Source organism: Misgurnus anguillicaudatus, chromosome 17 (genome assembly GCF_027580225.2).
Source record: "Misgurnus anguillicaudatus chromosome 17, ASM2758022v2, whole genome shotgun sequence".
In the NCBI taxonomy this organism is placed as follows: domain Eukaryota; kingdom Metazoa; phylum Chordata; class Actinopteri; order Cypriniformes; family Cobitidae; genus Misgurnus; species Misgurnus anguillicaudatus.
In genome coordinates, this window is record NC_073353.2 from 23,045,810 (window position 1) to 23,064,807 (window position 18,998).

Genomic DNA, 18,998 nt, shown 5'->3' on the forward strand with positions numbered 1-18,998 from the left:
CATGGACTCTTTCAACTTGCATTTGTACAAATTCCGTACATATTTTTCAAGCTGGCTAATACAGCATATATATATATATATATATATATATATATATATATATATATATATATATATATATATATATATATATATATATATATATATATATATATATATATACAGTCTTGTTCAAAATAATAGCAGTACAATGTGACTAACCAGAATAATCAAGGTTTTTAGTATATTTTTTATTGCTACGTGGCAAAGAAGTTACCAGTAGGTTCAGTAGATTCTTAGAAAACAAACAAGACCCAGCATTCATGATATGCACGCTCTTAAGGCTGTGCAATTGGGCAATTAGTTGAAAGGGGTGTGTTCAAAAAAATAGCAGTGTGGCATTCAATCACTGAGGTCATCAATTTTGTGAAGAAACAGATGTGAATCAGGTGGCCCCTATTTAAGGATGAAGCAAACACTTGTTGAACATGCATTTGAAAGCTGAGAAAATGGGTCGTTCAAGACATTGTTCAGAAGAACAGCGTACTTTGATTAAAAAGTTGATTGGAGAGGGGAAAACCTATAAAGAGGTGCAAAAAATGATAGGCTGTTCAGCTAAAATGATCTCCAATGCCTTAAAATGGAGAGCAAAACCAGAGAGACGTGGAAGAAAACGGAAGACAACCATCAAAATGGATAGAAGAATAACCAGAATGGCAAAGGCTCAGCCAATGATCACCTCCAGGATGATCAAAGACAGTCTGGAGTTACCTGTAAGTACTGTGACAGTTAGAAGATGTCTGTGTGAAGCTAATCTATTTTCAAGAATCCCCCGCAAAGTCCCTCTGTTAAAAAAAAGGCATGTGCAGAAGAGGTTACAATTTGCCAAAGAACACATGAACTGGCCTAAAGAGAAATGGAGGAACATTTTGTGGACTGATGAGTAAAATTGTTCTTTTTGGGTCCAAGGGCCACAGGCAGTTTGTGAGACGACCCCCAAACTCTGAATTCAAGCCACAGTACACAGTGAAGACAGTGAAGCATGGAGGTGCAAGCATCATGATATGGGCATGTTTCTCCTACTATGGTGTTGGGCCTATTTATCGCATACCAGGGATCATGGATCAGTTTGCATATGTTAAAATACTTGAAGAGGTCATGTTGCCCTATGCTGAAGAGGACATGCCCTTGAAATGGTTGTTTCAACAAGACAATGACCCAAAACACACTAGTAAACGGGCAAAGTCTTGGTTCCAAACCAACAAAATTAATGTTATGGAGTGGCCAGCCCAATCTCCAGACCTTAATCCAATTGAGAACTTGTGGGGTGATATCAAAAATGCTGTTCTGAAGCAAAACCAAGAAATGTGAATTAATTGTGGAATGTTGTTAAAGAATCATGGAGTGGAATAACAGCTGAGAGGTGCCACAAGTTGGTTGACTCCATGCCACACAGATGTCAAGCAGTTTAAAAAAAAACTGTGGTCATACAACTAAAGATTAGTTTAGTGATTCACAGGATTGCTAAATCCCAGAATTTTTTTTTTGTTGTACAAAATAGTTTTGCGTTTGTACAGTCAAAGGTAGACACTGCTATTTTTTTGAACACACCCCTTTCAACTAATTGCCCAATTGCACAGCCTTAAGAGCGTGCATATCATGAATGCTGGGTCTTGTTTGTTTTCTGAGAATCTACTGAACCTACTGGTAACTTGTTTGCCACGTAGCAATAAAAAATATACTTAAAACTTTGATTATTTTGGTTAGTCACATTGTACTGCTATTATTTTGAACAATACTGTATATATATATATATATATATCAGCATACAGTATATCAGCCCATTTTCACGAAATGCGTAAAAATATCACACAGTTGAAAAGTCGTGCAATACATAAGACAAATTCTAATTTTGCGTGCATATGACAGTCCTTCCTGTTCAGGTATACGGCTCATCTTTTCAGGTCGTTTTATTTATTGGTTTCTCTTTTTTCAGTTTTTTTACCTTGTCGCTTGGGTTTGGGGTTAGAGCAAGTTTTTGTTACATAAAATGATATCCTAACTCAAATAAGTGACAAGCGATGGTTTAAAAAATTAACAAACATTAAAGCCTCTTAACTTTAAAATAATAGTTGTTTATATTTACTGTCAAACTGTAATTCGTTGGTGTAATTTGGGATGCTTCAATATTTGATCACTATTTATAATAAAAAATGAATACACTGGGAGTCATTTCACTAGTATAAATATTATTATCATTCATTGTCATCATTCTTTTAACTGTGTGTTATAGTTACAAATAACTTTGTAAACCATTATCATGTTTATTTTTTATTTAACATTCACACTTTTATTTTAATGTAGTCAACAAAAATGTTATTAATTTTAATTATCAAATTTGCGGTAAAAATCATAGCACATGTATAGATTCTATGCAGGGGCGTCATGCACCAATTTTTTTTAAGGGGGCACAGTGTCAACAGCTCACAGAAATTTGTGCATACACAGACATCAAACGAAATATTAGCTTTCAGTCTTTTCCATGGCACTTACATTTCTAACAATCTGAAAACCCCTGCTTTCATGCAAAAACCTCCAAAATAAGAGTGATGACTAACTTTAATATCAAATACTATTCAATCGGAATAATGACACATTTGCATCATATTTACATCTGAAACGGTATGTTTTATTTAAGTCTTAATGGCTTATTTAATTGTGTCATTAATGCATTTTGCACAACAACTACATTATCATATAAAATTAATGTAATTTTAAATCCATAAAGTATATAAACAACGAAAATGACATAAGCTATAGCCACGTGATTTATTTTAATGTTCATTAATGATTTTAAAAAATATGTTTAGATAAAATTATTAGAGGAACGGATTTTTGCATTAAATTTTACCTCATGTGAGCATGTGAGATTCCGCGCCCGCGTGAACTCTGGCGAACTTTGGCGTTGTGCCAAGAAGATGAATCTCTACTAATATAACGTTGAGACAGTCACATTTAAAACCATACATTTTCTACACAGAGGAGGTTAACTGCACATTACCGTACTGGGGTTTGGAAATGTTGTGAGCGTTTCTATCACGTTTTAATTCCTCAGATAACAAAATGCAGCAGCAAGCCAGCAACAGCAGAGAGCTCGTGAGCGCGCCCAGACGCTGATGACGTCTGCGATTGCCCTGACTGCAGCGCCAGCTGCCGCCAGAATAAAAGTAATGTAACATGATCAAAACGGCTATAGCAGCCCCTTGGCATCGACAAACGAGACAGAGAGTTTCGACGGGTGCTTAATCCTTTTTATTTTCGCTCGCTTTGAGCGCCATTAACCGTGCCTTCGAGAAACGTTGCGTTGTTGCACCGTGAAACTACATAAAGAAACAATATACTCATAAATACAAAACTTATGTACAAATGACAGATTATTTAAACAAATACACATTTACAGATACCCAAAAGACAAATACATTATTACATACATGAGATATTAACCAAAGGAGCTCGACAAATAACATGTGACATACGAAATGATATATTACTTTAAAATATAACATGCAAAACACACAATAAAGACACATACCTCGCTCCGCTTGCCAAAGGGTACTAAATCAACCAAAACGTAAAGTGCATCCACTTTTACAATATATATTTCCAAACTTTAATAAACAGCATGTGGGAACCACCATGTGCTCTTCATCTGCGCCTCTCTCTTCTACCTGCGTTACAGCTTGCGCTACGTAGAGAGCGTGCGTGCGCGCACACAACACATTTAAAGTGACACACACACATACATATTTTGCGGTCATTTACACTCCCACCAATTATGAGATGATGAAAGAACAGAACAAACTGTGAATGAATCAGAACATGATTTCTGAACATCAATATGACCGCCTTCAAACTGTTTATATGCATGTAAAGTCTAAAACGTTAGGTTTTATAGAACTTAATTACCTGGTCTGATGCAATGGTATCACAAAGCAGTCACTGATTACTCATGTTCAATAAGTACCACCAATTTTTGTATGGGCCTTTCAATGACTGTGGGCTTGGAGCGTTGATTTTGTTTTCGCTCCCCTAACTGCAACTTGACTCGCCTTACAAGACCATCACTTCCTTCACTGGTTTCCACCACTCGGCCTAATTGCCACTGACCTCTGGGAAGCATATCGTCTTTGATGATTACAACATCATTCACTTGAAGGTTACGGCGAGGAATATGCCATTTTTGACGTGCTGCAATGTTGAGAAGGTATTCCTTCTTCCAACGACTCCAAAATTGTTCAATTAGGTATTGAACTCTGCGCCATCTTTTAGTGGCATACACATCTTGTTTTACAAACTTTCCTGGAGGTGGAAGAGCAACATCAGACTTCATCATTATCAGATGGTTTGGGGTCAATGGTTCGAGTGAATTTGGATCATTAATCCCATCTACCGTTAGAGGGCGGCTGTTTACAATTGCCATTGCTTCATAGAACAACGTTCTGAGTGATGCGTCATCAAGCCTGCCTGGGCATAAAGCAAGTGTGGCATTGAGTACATTTCGCACAGTACGTATCTGGCGCTCCCAGACACCTCCAGCATGGCTTGCAGAAGGAGCATTAAAGACAAACTCGCATTGCCTTTCTGTAAGAAAGATCTCCAAGGCGTTGGTGTCAATCTCTTTTAATGATTTTGCAAATTCATTTTTAGCTCCAACAAAGTTAGTGCCGTGGTCACAATGAAGTTTGCGAACTTCTCCTCTGAGGCTGATAAAGCACCTTAGGGCATTGATAAAGGAGTCTGTAGAAAGGTCCTCAATCATTTCAATATGGACTGCACGAGATGATAGACAAGTGAATAATAGGCCATATCTCTTAAGCTCCTTACGAGCTCTCTTCACAATAAATGGCCCGAAACAGTCCATACCACAGTAAGCGAATGGAGCGGAAACCTCAACACGTTCTCTGGGAAGTTCTGCCATACGCTGTTCTTCGGCTGGTCGTCTGAGTTTTCGACATTGCACACACTTGTGTATGAACTTGGCGACGGACTTACTGCCTCCAATGATCCAGAATCCATTCATTCTTAACTCCATTTGAGTTTGGCTTCTTCCCTGATGATGAACTTTTGTGTGGTAATGTGACAGAATTAGTCTAGTGATGTGGTTACCTTTTTGGAAGTATTACAGGATGTTTTAGATCTTGACTGAGAGATGAGTGTTTTAGCCTCCCACCAACACGAAGGATGCCATTGTCCAAAATAGGATCCAGAGGGTACAGTGCACTTGAATTTGGTAGGGCTTCTCCTCTTTCAATTATTTGCATTTCCTTTGAGAATGCTTGCTGCTGTACAAGCTTGATGACCACCTTGGCAGCTCTCTCACGTTCTTCAACTGTCACATGATCACTGTTGTATGTCTGTTTGTGGTCCAATCTGTTTATTCTTGCAACCACCCTCAGAAGCATAGACCAAGAAGAGAATCGACTTAAGCGACTGAGGATGTCTGCTCCGTCTCTGACTGAGGTCACAAAGGTTTGGACTGATTTAACTTCAGGATCACCAACAAGCAGGTTCACAGGTGTGTATGGTGTTCAATTTACTTCCTGTTCCCACAGGAATTTGGGTCCTGATAACCACATTGATGTAGAGATGGCAGATGCATTAAGCCCTCTAGATGCATAATCAGCAGGGTTGTCTGTTGTATTGACGTAACACCACTGACTAGGATCTGTGACATCTCGTATCAGCTGCACTCGATTTGCGACAAAAACATGAAACCTACGGGCTTCGTTGTTAATGTATGCTAAAACGACCTGTGAGTCTGTCCAGAAGAACTCTTGGTCAATCTTCATCTCCAGCTCATTTTTCAGCATGACACTCATTCTGGCAGATATCACAGCAGCTGAGAGTTCTAACCTGGGAATGCTTATGACCTTTGTAGGCGAGACCCTGGCTTTAGCCATCACCAGACTGCAGTGGACTTCACTCTTGTCATTTTTGAAGCGGAGGTAGGAGCAAGCACCATATCCTGCATTACTCGCATCAGAGAAGTGATGTAACTCCGTTCTGACTATGTCACTGAAGGTATCTGGGTGATAACATCTTGGTATTACTACTTCCTTAAGTTTCAGAAGATCATTTTTCCAATCCACCCATTGAGGACGCAGGAAGTTTGTTGTCCCATTCAGTACCTTTACGACACAGTTCTTGTAGGATACACTTTCCTTGTTGAATAAATGGGGCGACAAACCCAAGAGGGTCATATAGAGAGGCTATAACAGACAGATTACCACGGCGAGTCATTGGTTGATCCTTAAGGTCGATGGTGAAACTGAATGTGTCATCCTTTGTTGACCATTGAATGCCGAGTACACGTCCAGCTGGTGTTGCTTCAAGATTAAAGTCAAGAGGCTTTGATGTTGTTGCCTTTTCTGACGGGTTTAAACAACTCAGAACGTCTTCCTTATTTGAGTTAAATTTGTGAAGCCGTAAACCTCCATGTTTACACACTCTTTGAGCTTGCATTATTAGTTCTTTGGCTTCACTGGTTGAGGGAACACTGGTTAACCCATCATCCACGTAAAAGTTCTTCTCAATGAATGCTGAGGCTGAAGGATAGTCAACCTTGTGCTGCTGTGCCAGGTACTTTAGGCCGAAATTAGCACACCCAGGTGAAGACGTGGCACCAAATAGGTGGACTGCCATGCGATATTCTTGAGGCTCTTTCTCCAAGTCTCCACCCTCCCACCATAAGAATCTCAGGTAATTGCGTTCAACAGGTGGGATGAGAACCTGGTGAAACAACTTCTCTATGTCACCGGTAACTGCACCTGGCTCCTTTCTGAAACGGCACAGCACTCCAACCAAGGAATTGGTTAGATCAGGCCCAGTCAGAAGAGTGTCATTTAAAGATATACCACGAAACTTTGCTGAACAATCGAATACTACCCTCAGCTTGTTTGGTTTCTGAGGGTGGTACACCCCATGGTGTGGGATGTACCACACCGTCTCTCCGCTTGATATAGCTGGAGCTTGTTCGGCATCACCTTGGATGATCATCTCATCCATGAAAGCCTTGTAGTGATCATAATATTGTTTATTGGACTTGAGCCGTTTCTTTAAGTGTTGTAGTCGAGCAGTTGCTAGCCCTTTGTTGTTGGGTAGTGAGGGTCGGCTACTGCACTTAAATGGGAGAGGAAGCTCGTAATGTCCATTATCCTTCTGATGAATATTGGCACTGAGGTGCTGTATGAAACGAACATCCTCTTGTGACACACATTTATCCTCATAAGCTTTCTCATTGAAATCTGACTCAAGAATTTTCAAGATATCATTGGGCGATGGGACAGGTATTTCCTTTACTGCAACACGGTGGACAAAGCTCTGATTTCCTTGTCGGTCAAGGTGTGGATTAGACAGGCCTATAATACTCCACCCAAGCACAGTTCTTTGAGCGAAAGGCTCATTCTCACCACCTACTATGGCTTCCAAGGGAGCTAGAGCAGATGGGCAGTCAAATCCAATTAAAAGTCCGACTTCACAGTTCAAAAGTGGTGACAGCTGACTTGCTAAGTGTCTGAGGTAACTCCACTGAAGCGCTGTGTTCTTGGTGGGAATATACGACTTGTCCACTGGAATGAAGTCTCTTGTGTATGCTTGCTGTAGTGGTATAGAACATGCAGATTGTAGTCCTCTTACTTTAAGTCCACAGACTCTCTTACTGGCAGTGATCGTGTCAGCAGCTGTCATGGTGCTGAGCCTCAATTGCACAGGTTGTGAGACGACATTCAAACCTTCAAGAAGATCTTCCAAGATGAAACTTGAGTCGCTCTGGGTGTCAAGTAGAGCATACGTTAATACTTCTCTTTGGGGTTCGTCCACTGTAGAGATGAAAACTGGCACAATGCTGGAAGTAGCAGGAGAACATTGAGTGAGTGCGTGGGTCATGACTTTATGAACTTCCTCACTTGCTTGAACATTCGTAGATGCCCCTTTAGGGTCCTTTGAAGGAGCTTTATCCCTTTCTTCATGTAAGCAGGTAGGATGACTTCTTCCACACGTACCACATGTATGTCTTCTTCTACAGTCTTTACTCATGTGTCCCTTTCTGAGACATCCGAAACAGAGGTGGGTTTCATGAATGAAGGCTTTCTTTTCTTCAGTAGTCTTTCCAGCAAATGTAGTGCATTGAGCAATGTGATGTTTTTCATCCTTGCAGAAAAGGCACGATGTCTTTGGCTTAGAGTTGTACGTCTCTGGTCTTTTTGAGCTTAATTCCTTCACCTGAACCTTTGTATTGAGAGCCTTAGCACGCTTGGGGAACCTTTCATCTGTGTTCTTTTGATTCACAAATAGTGCAGAGGTTATAGGATTACAAGCTATTTTTGCTTCCTTTTGCAGAAATTCTGTGAAGCATTTGAAACTTGGATAGTCACCTGATGTGTCCAGCTCTTCCACCACAATTCGGTTCCACTTTCTCACAATCCATTCAGGGAGTTTCTTTAACAGCTTGTGGTTTTCTTCAGAATCATTTAGTATGGCTAATCCTTTTACGTGAGGAATTGCCTCGACACAACCTTGTAGGAAATCTGTGAAGTCTCGTAATGCCAGTGGGTCATTTGCTCCAATTTTGGGCCATCTCATCAGCTTGTCACGAAATGCTCTTTGGATTACGAACGAGTTCCCATACCTTTCCTGTAACACTTTCCAGGCACCTTGATACGCATCCTCAGAGTTTCTGTAGAAATATCCCTCCACTGCTTTGCGAGCTTCCCCAGCAAGGTAATTCTTCAGATAGAACATTTTTTCACCAGCAGGAAGAGGTTTTCGATCAATGAGGGCCATGAATGACATCTTCCAATCTATGAATTTTAAAGGGTCACCGACAAAGACAGTGGGTTCTGGAACTGGCAGCCGATGTGTGCTTAGTGAGTTTGCTATTGCTTGAGCTAGATTTGCAGTTTCCTGAGGTGATGTAACTTCATATCCTTCACATGATGCTTGCTGAGGTAGGAACGACTGTGCTTCTGGGTTCAGTTGAGATGTAAGCTCTGTTCTTTGGCAGCCAGTGTGAATGCTAGGGCCTTCGTCATCTTCATAGCGATGAAGGTTGCCTTCCAAATCGTTATACACTTTGACACGAGCTGCTGCAACTTTAACTTCTTTGTCAACTTGTAGCTGTTGTAGCCGTTTCTTTTCCTCAACTAGCCTTAACTGCATTTCAGCCTCTTTCTGCTTTATCTCCGCTAACATTCTCGATTCACAAAGCTTCCAATCATGCTCCATCTTATCAAGCTTAGCTTGTTGATTGTGAATTTCTTGTAAAGCTTTAGCTTGTTCCAGTTTCGCTGCGAATTCTGCCTGTGCATCAGCACGCTTACTTGAGACTTTAGAAGTCTTTGATTGGTTATCGGATCCCAGTGATGACTCTGAAACGACTGTGTTTGTTACTGTGCATCCAAAGACGGATCCATATTCATCCTTGTTCAGCACCTGCCTTACTCTTTCCTTCACAAGCTCTTCGTTGTAACTTTCATTAAATGTTTCCAGTCGTTTACTGACAAGATCAGTGATCTCTGCAGTTAGTGCAGCGCAGGCATCCATACGTTTAACAATATCTGGAGTGGTAGTGTGGTTACGCAGAATTGGTTCATATCACTGATAGACTGAATCATGTCTGCCTTGAATGTCCTGCTGTATTTGATCCAGGTCTTCACGTGTACAGAATGTTTTCAAATTTGATCTAGCCTCTCTTGCAGCCTGCTTCCAGGACTCATATGTCTTATGGAAGGACTTTTCCTGTTTCTTTGCTTCGAGCTCATGCATCTCTCGACCTTTCTCTGTTAAGCTTCTTTCACGTGAGCTTGCTCTGATCTGTTGCACTGGTGGGTTGCTTATTTCTTCAGCTGGAAGTGGCATCTCCTCAACTTGTTCAACTTCCTTTTCAGGTGGGTTTTCCATGGCCTCTTTAATTTTGCTTACTTCTTTAAACTGGGCAACTTAAGCTATAAGTGATACCATTTCCATCAGACCTCTAAAATGTAAGCACTCAAAAATATTAGCAAGGAGAATCAACACAAATGCACAACAGTAAACACTTTTAACATTTAAATATGTCCCTAGTAATAGATCAGAAATTTCAGTGTTTACAAACAGTAGTAAAATTAACTGTACTTTTGTGTATGACCTTTTAAATGTCCAAGATAAATCTTCAACAATCAACATTCAAATTTAACACACAAGTTTTTTATAGTCTTTAAATAATCAAGTAAACTTGAATATTTACTTGTGATTTTACTTATTCAATTTAAATGTCTCTTGTAGTTTTATCCTTCAATTTAATAGTCCAAAAAATATTCTCCTTTTCATTTGAACATGTCAACTTACAGAGTTCCAATGAACGGATGCAGCTCACTTGGGAAAACGATTTAACTCACAGTCTCAATCTCATCTGTAATGTTAAACGGTGCCCTGCCACCACCTTGCGATCTTTCCCTTTAAGCAGTTATAATGACGTCACGATCTGCTGTGTCCGCGCAAACGTCCGCAGCGCCGTGCTGATCCTCGTGCGGCGTTGTGATGAACTCTCTCGAACAGGGCAGCAGCGAAGTGATGCAGAGTCCAGATAAGCGTCGAGTTTCACTATAGCAGCCCCTTGGCATCGACAAACGAGACAGAGAGTTTCGACGGGTGCTTAATCCTTTTTATTTTCGCTCGCTTTGAGCGCCATTAACCGTGCCTTCGAGAAACGTTGCGTTGTTGCACCGTGAAACTACATAAAGAAACAATATACTCATAAATACAAAACTTATGTACAAATGACAGATTATTTAAACAAATACACATTTACAGATACCCAAAAGACAAATAAATCATTACATACATGAGATATTAACCAAAGGAGCTCGACAAATAACACGTGACATACGAAATTATATATTACTTTAAAATATAACATGCAAAACACACAATAAAGACACATACCTCGCTCCGCTTGCCAAAGGGTACTAAATCAACCAAAACGTAAAGTGCATCCACTTTTACAATATATATTTCCAAACTTAATAAACAGCATGTGGGAACCACCATGTGCTCCTCGTCTGCGCCTCTCTCTTCTACCTGCGTTACAGCTTGCGCTACGTAGAGAGCGTGCGTGCACGCACACAACACATTTAAAGTGACACACACACATACATATTTTGCGGTCATTTACAACGGCGAAAATCTCCGAAAAGTGACAAGGATGCAGCACAGAATGTATAATATTGTGCATATTAAACAGATTAAAAGTCAAATAACAGATTAATGGACGCTTATTTGATTTTGAGGTTGGATGCAAAATCCACTGGCTCAAAAAAAACAAGGGGGCAGGTGCCCCCTCAGATTGAATGGGCATGACGCCTCTGATTCTATGATAGACCAATCTGCCCCCCCCCCCCAAGCTCAAATGTCAAACTACGCCTATACAACCACACTTTATGTAAAACACATGTATTCTCATGAGATCATGTTGTTTGATCTGTACCAGTACATTCACAGTTTCAACAAAAATATGTTGTTCTTTATGAACTGAAACCATAAAGAGGAAGTTGTTCTTTCATCCAGAGAGAAGTGTAGCAGATCTTAATAGATGGGCCAAAGTACACATTTCTAATAAACACATTTAGAAATAGTTTGAGATGTTTAGAAAATAAGGTTTCAGTAGTCACTTCATTAAACTACTTTCTTTAATCTGGTCATGCTACAACATTAAGCACACCGCTCTATGCTTACATTGTTTAGGAGACATTGTTTGTGTAAAAAATGACCTAAATGAAGTATATACTGACCTTGAATATACATAAGAACTCTAAGTTGATTTCAAAACTGCTTGCCAAAGTTAATTTTCCTGTTACAGTGGTAAAATTTTAAGCAGTGTAGCCTATGCCCATTATGTTTTCACAGTTGCAGCGCTTACATGCAGCTTGTGTACCACAAATACAACTTTGGGTAATGTTCCACCTTCCACATACAATAACATACAAACATATAACATGCTGTGTTTACGTTTTTGTATGATAATGTTTATTCTTCTGTGCTCTGCATTAGACAAAAACCAAATATGATGTCACATCTTTGCCATTTTAAATTTTTTTACGATTGCTTATGCACAATTCACGGTAAACACGTAAGCAAGATTGAATAGAATTTATATCAGTATTTGTATGACTCAGTAGCCTGGTATGTGCCAATCTGATATATTGGATAAAATGTTATATGCACACACTCACAAATAAATGTGAAAGCTTTTTGACTCACAGTTTCTTTCAAATGGGACTCTGTACAGCTGTTTTCTCCGTTGATTTTTCTGGAAAACACAATGTACAGTATTGTTGAGGGGTTCACAGCATTTGTGGCATCATTACAGTAAGGATATGATTGCGTTTTTTTGTGAAATCTTATTGCATTATTGGCCAATTCACAATAGCTGTCTCTTGTTCTTCAGTGAACATGTAATTATGCCCACCCCGAAACTTTCGCTTTTCAACTCTGTAGAAGATTCAAGAACAGTGCGAATGTTTGCCATAAACTGTCATTTTTAACTGTAATAATTTTCCTCTCTATAAAGCTTTTCACAATTGTTTTATTGTTCCAAAACACCTTTACACAGAAAAACCAGATGACAACAAAAGTAGAAAAGTACAGCGGCTAAGATTAAACCATACTAGTGAGCAGAGTATTAATGTAATGTATAGAAGAAAGTTAAAGGTGCCAAAGAATGCATTGAAATATTATGTTAAGTTGTTCTTTGATATTTACATTACATTTTTAATTATGTAAGGTTATATGTAATGTTCAAAAAAAAAAATGTTAGTCATAGATGTTAAAGTATTAGTCCAAATTCGATGGTGTGTTAACACAGCACATAATTAAGTGTCTAAACTTACAATCTACAATGATTTTTCACATAATGTATTGACAGTACAAATCTTATTATGGTTAGGTTATGATGTGAAATTATGATAGACTGCACTGAAAAAACTAATACGCTGGATTTACTAAAAAATAATAATATTTAGTGCACAATCTTTGCACCCACTTTTTAAAGTAAGTTTTACATGGAATTTTAAGCAGTTTAAGCATTTGCAAATTTTAAAGTAAGCTTTACATGGAGTTTTAAGCAGTTTAGGCTAAAAAAAAAATTAAGCAATTGCTTAAAATTACATGTGAAACTTGCTTAAAAAGAGGGACGCAAAAATGATGCACTATATTTTTTAGTAAATCGAGCTAATTATTTTTAACACTGTAAAATGATTTTAATTCTCAGTAAATATAGCTTCAAAATACAAGCAGATTTTACTAATAAATTTAAGTAAAAATTGATTCCTGTCCTTAGCAAATATAGCTAAAATAAATGTAAAGAATTTGCTCATTAATGTGAGTTTTGCACATTACTTGAATTATGGCTATAATCATTACTAAATATACTGAGCTTTTGGTTTACTTATAAAAATTGTTAACACTATAAGCAATTTTGAGCAAAGTCAAGAGTCACGTGACGCAGATCGGGAGCCTGCGCAGCAGCCATTTTAAACGGTGGTGTTACTGTTAAGACCTCTTCAGGAATTAAGGTAAGTAAAATTACATTCTACATTTAAATGTTACGTGTCATAAAGTCCGTTCATGGAAGGGAACTTCGTTGCCTTTATAGTTGTTTTCCGACGGACGCCACGGACCATTAAACAGTTGCCACTGACCTGAGCTGTGACAGACAGCTGAGCTCTCTGATATCGTTCATGTTGTGCGTTCATGTCAAATATGTGAGTAATCACGCATATTGTTACGTCTTTAGCACCTTCTGCCTGCTATTGTGAATGTTTGATGTTATGCCAGTGTTTTATATGCAAATGACGATCGCGACGCGATCGCAGTAATCTGATATGTATATTAGCCATGTTAGCATTGTACACGTTGATGCTCACGTGCAACCATGTGCTTCGCACTATATTTAATAACTATTTGAGTTCATGTTATATACTGTTCATTTACTTAACTAAACTAATAGTTATGTGTAATGTTTACATGGCTGTTTTAATCACATAACTGAAACTTAACTACTGAAGTGAATGTATACAGATTTATTCATTTATTTGTTTATTTTACAGACCACAACGTAATTAATCATTACTCTCCATAATACTACCAATGTATATGGCTATCATTGCTTGGCTGCTTAATTATAATAAATAAGTTAGAAGTTTGAGGAATTACTTCTCCATTGACTGATTCTCTAACAGGAATCTTTGTCCTTATTTATCCGCTATGAGAGCAAATTAAACTAGATGTGGGAAGGCTTCCGCACATTACGTGAAATAAGTACATATTTCTTTTATAAAATGACGTTTAATGCAGATTTCTTGTGTTTGAAATAGATGGTCACTATTAAGATAAATGAAATAGGAAAGAGAAAGTATTGTTTTTTTACAGAATTGATTACCGTATCATGGTTAAACTATGGTTGTTATGGTGAGACAGTGGCAACATTGAGGTTGCAGTGCTTTCCTTCAAAATAACTATGCAGCTAATCAAAAACCATATTTACTGCATGTTTAGAAAAGCAATAAAATAAATAAGCAGCATTCATTTCAGGCTTTTAGTGCAACCCCAATGTTATATGTGTATCTTATAAATCAGATTTAATTTTTATGTAATTTTAATCTCTTTAATTTTTCACCAGAGGGGTCGCACCAGATGACACTCCATTTGAGGCTGAAATAGTTCTGGAATGGTGTTCAGGTTCTGTGAGGATTGTCCAGTCTCACCAAAGCGTGCATTTCCTTGTTTGGCCGAATATATTGTCTTGATCTTAAGACTTGGGTACACTTTTAAATTCTTTAAAAAATACTGCTGCACTTAGACAGTGCAAAACTGTCTCAGAAGATTTTAACATAAAAAAATAAACTGAGTGTTGAATTAATTTTCTAAACACATTCATACACCACACTCAGACACACGTGTACAACACAAATTTAGTAGCATGTTAATTAATGTTATTGTTACAACATTTACTTGTTGTTTACTTATTTTCAAATGAATCTCTTGCCCTGTTAGCAACATACGGCATACAACAATAGACATTACATGCTGATTCATGTTATTGTTATGAAATGTGTTGTTTAATTTTTTATGAATTTTTATGCCTTGTAGCAACATATTATGCACTATATTTTTAAGTTAATCCAGCCTTTTTTAGTGGATGTTGTTTGCATCCACTTTTTAAATGAAGTTTCACATGGAATGTTAAGCAATTTATGCAATTGCTTAAAATTTAATGTAAAACTTCCTTTAAAAAAGGGATGCAAAATTAATTCACCAGATTTTTAAGTAAATCCAGTGTTTTTTTTTTTACAGCCTTGTTTCTATGATCTTTTTTAACTTAATCAAAAATGTTCAAAACAATAGATGTTGTATTTAAAAAAGTTCTACAAATAAAAAAACTTTTATTTTTATTGTCCTGTGTCTTCTTGTAGTTAATGTATTATAAATTAGATGTAAATGATAAGTTGTAATGGTATAAACAAGACTTTAATGGTAGACATAACTTAAAATACAGTGGTAAAATGCCTTAAAATATTGTGTCTCACCAACCAATAAATTTAACCCTACAGACTAAATTTTTTTAGCTAAAATTGCTTTAAATTCCATGTGATACCAACCAATAAATTTAAGCATTGCAAACTAAAAAATTGTAGCTAAAATTGCTTAAATATCCATCTGAAACTTGCTTACAAAGAGGGACGCAAAAATGATGCACTATACTTTTTAGTAAATTCAGCGTATTCTTTTTTACAGTGTGTACAGTACTAAACTTTGTCAAACTCTACTCTATTAGTAAGTATCTGAAAATGACCATTTGCGTTATGTTATATTACAGTACAATACCTCTTGATGTGCATTATATCGTCCGCGGGAAGACGCACTGATTACAGTCTACACACTAATCTTGTGATCAATATAATAACATACGATTTTTGAAGGGTTACGAATCAAAACAAGACCTGTCGCGTAAAACACAAGCAAGATCATGTCTAGTTAAATGTTGTCGCGAAGCTCTCTCCATCCAGATAATGCAATACAGATATTGATCCTCATTTTTTCTCTCGTCTTGTTCCAAACTCTTCTTGTGTCCTTTGGTTGGGCTGTATGCTTACGGGAGCTGTCTTTGATGACACAACCAGCGGCAGACGGTAAAGAGTAATCTTAGTTGATAAACAAGCACGTAGCCCGACACATGCTAACGCATACTTGCGCTTTTGTCCACGACACTGTTATCATGTGGTTTTTACGTCAGAAGGCGGTAATAAAGGGTCACGTGGATATTACCGTCATTGACAGGTGACTGCACTGCCCCATGTCACTGTTTAGAATGGCAATTTTCTCACGATTTACAAGTAGTTGAAAACATTATCGATATTGTTAGTAATCAGTTGGACAAAATATATAACACTGGCCTAGTGGTTTTGGGATATTTTACTGCAAATATCTTACAATGCACCTTTAATTTTTAACACATTGTGTTGTGTTATCCTATTTACAGTTTTACTGATGGCTTAAGCACATTTTTGTAACTACTGGCTATTTTAGCAAAACTCTATGCACAAATAAGAAAACCCTTCACCAAATCAGCAAAACATTGTAGTTCCCTTTCAGTCGGTCACTACAACATCACGTCGCGCTTTTTTGAAGGCAGCCGTTCTCTTGTGTCGCGGTCGGCTGCGTCTCTTTCAAAATGACATTCTGGCTGTGTGCTACATCTGGATGCAGTCAATACATGAATCCCAGTGATCACTGTATGATGCGTTAGACAACAAAGGCATTGTGCTTTACCAGCAATGAGTGCAGCGAACTTAAATGTTGTGCAAAGATACAAGCAAAGTACAAACAGATTGTTCGAAGGGTTGGGCTATTTAAACTGGGGCACTATATAATATACCGAAAAACTCAAAACAGGGTCATTGGTCTTTGGTTAAAGGCGCAAAAGAGGATGTTTTTCGCTGACTGAGAATCCAAAAATGGTTACTGAGTTTTTTAAATGAGCGCATGCGTAAGAACAGTCTCCCTCCATCACAGCTCATTTCTCACTCTAAAAACAAACGGTGCTATATAGCACCAAAAGTGGTTCTTTGCTCGTAATCATAGAAGAACCGTTTTTAGTGCCATATAGCACTGGTGAAGCACCAGTGAAGCACCTGTGTAGAACCACATAGTGCTTATAGAACCATGGTGCTATATGGCCCCTATTTGGTTCTACACAAGTGCTTCACTGGTGCTTCACCGGTGCTATATGGCACTAAAAACGGTTCTTCTATGATTACGAGCAAAGAACCACTTTTGGTGCTATATAGCACCGTTTGTTTTTAGAGTGTAACGCCTTCCAAAACTCGTGCACTAATATTTGAACACGAGTGTTTGTTTACCACCGGCATATGCTGTGTCGCGTCAGTGGATTCATTATGTGAAATTATATGATAATAAACACATAAGACGTTAAAACGCTAGATCAGTCGACGCTACTCCCATTTGAATTAGCATGTAGCAGACTGATCACTACCTTACAACTACAGTACAAGAACAACGTCACTATACCTGAATAACAGTACAACAATAATTATTCCACAAAGAAAGAATAATCACTCTTACCTGTTGGGAAGAATTTTTGCGAACTGCGCGTCTGTCTTGACACCTCTCTGTTCCTTCATTGCTCTCCAGCATTAAATGTTTCTCCAGTAATGACTCTGGTAAATTTCCTTTACTGACAATTTTCTCCTATTCCCAGCAGCTTTAAAAAAGTCTTTCTTTTGCGTCCTCCTTCGGGTATTTTCTCTTCCATAGTGCAAATTCGAGGAGGAAATTGCAGGATCGACAATGAAAACAAACCGAAACTTAAGACGGAGTTTCATGCGCTATGCGCATGCGTCGCCTGTGTAAAGTTACTGGAGCACGCACGTCTCTCACAAGGATCGTAATGGCAGTGATTGACAAGCCAGAGGGCCAATCGCTGATGCGATGACCGCATGAGCCATTGGCTGATGTTTTTAAGGCCCTATCTTGTGCACAGATGATGTTTATTAATATTATTACTTTCAGTGCACCTAATAAATAGTCTTTTATCATTTAGTAAAGACAGTTTCAAGTAATATTGCAAAAATTTATAAAACAAACATCCTCCTTTGCACCTTTAATTCTCTCTGTAAATAATAAACAAACTAATATTGCTATTAATGAGAAGGGACTTGTGGTTGATATTACAAGATAAATTATTTCCAATAGGGAAACCTGGCCTTCCGAGTAGGTGTACTCTTATCTGAGGGTCAAGAGGACCCAGCTGTAAAATACATAGCCAAGGCATTTAATTATACTAAATTATACTCAAACTGAACATTAATTTTTCCAAGAGGGCAGTTGTCACAAATTTGGAAAGTCAGTGGGCTGATTTAAAGGTCCCGTTCTTTCTATGTTTTAAAGCTTTGATTGCGTTTACAGTGCACATTATAACATATGTTCATGTTGCACGTGTTAAAAAAGGCCATATTTTTCACACAATCTACTTATCTCTATACCACTGTTTTCACTGTCCTATAAGCAGGCTGATGTCTTCCTAGTGTGTTGTGATTCGATAGCAGCTTAGCTTAGCAGTGCCGTTTGAGCCAAAGCTGGCGACTGACATATTCCTGTGGGCGGAGTTTAGTCAAAAACTGTTTTATTGACATCATTCAACCGGGAGGTAGAGGACTGTGGTCCAAACCGGCCGTTCGCTGTAGGCTTTAAAAGGGTAATTCTGTTAAACAAAATATATCGCCTGGCAGTGAACTTTGAGCTTCATCCTTTTGCAGATATCATTTATGCTCTAACAGCAACATTTACACACTAACTAAAGTTTACAATATGGCATCAGAAAAAACGTGACCTTTAAATAGAGTATCTGAGATGAGTAAGGATATATCTTTTTAAAGGAAAGAAAAACCAATGGATTGATTGTGAGA

The 18,998-nt window shown here is 38.1% G+C and overlaps 1 long non-coding RNA gene and 1 pseudogene across 1 annotated transcript; one reads left to right on the top strand and one right to left on the bottom strand.

Moving 5' to 3' along the window:
- Window positions 1–3,210: 3,210 nt before the first annotated feature.
- LOC129430876 (uncharacterized) lies at window positions 3,211–11,203 on the bottom strand (annotated as a pseudogene).
- A 1,800-nt stretch (window positions 11,204–13,003) lies between these two features.
- Window positions 13,004–15,514, top strand: LOC129447264 (uncharacterized). The gene is made up of 3 exons (XR_012358349.1): window positions 13,004–13,586; window positions 13,667–13,775; window positions 14,693–15,514. It is a non-coding gene; the product is annotated as an uncharacterized lncRNA (long non-coding RNA).
- The last annotated feature ends 3,484 nt before the right edge of the window (window positions 15,515–18,998 follow it).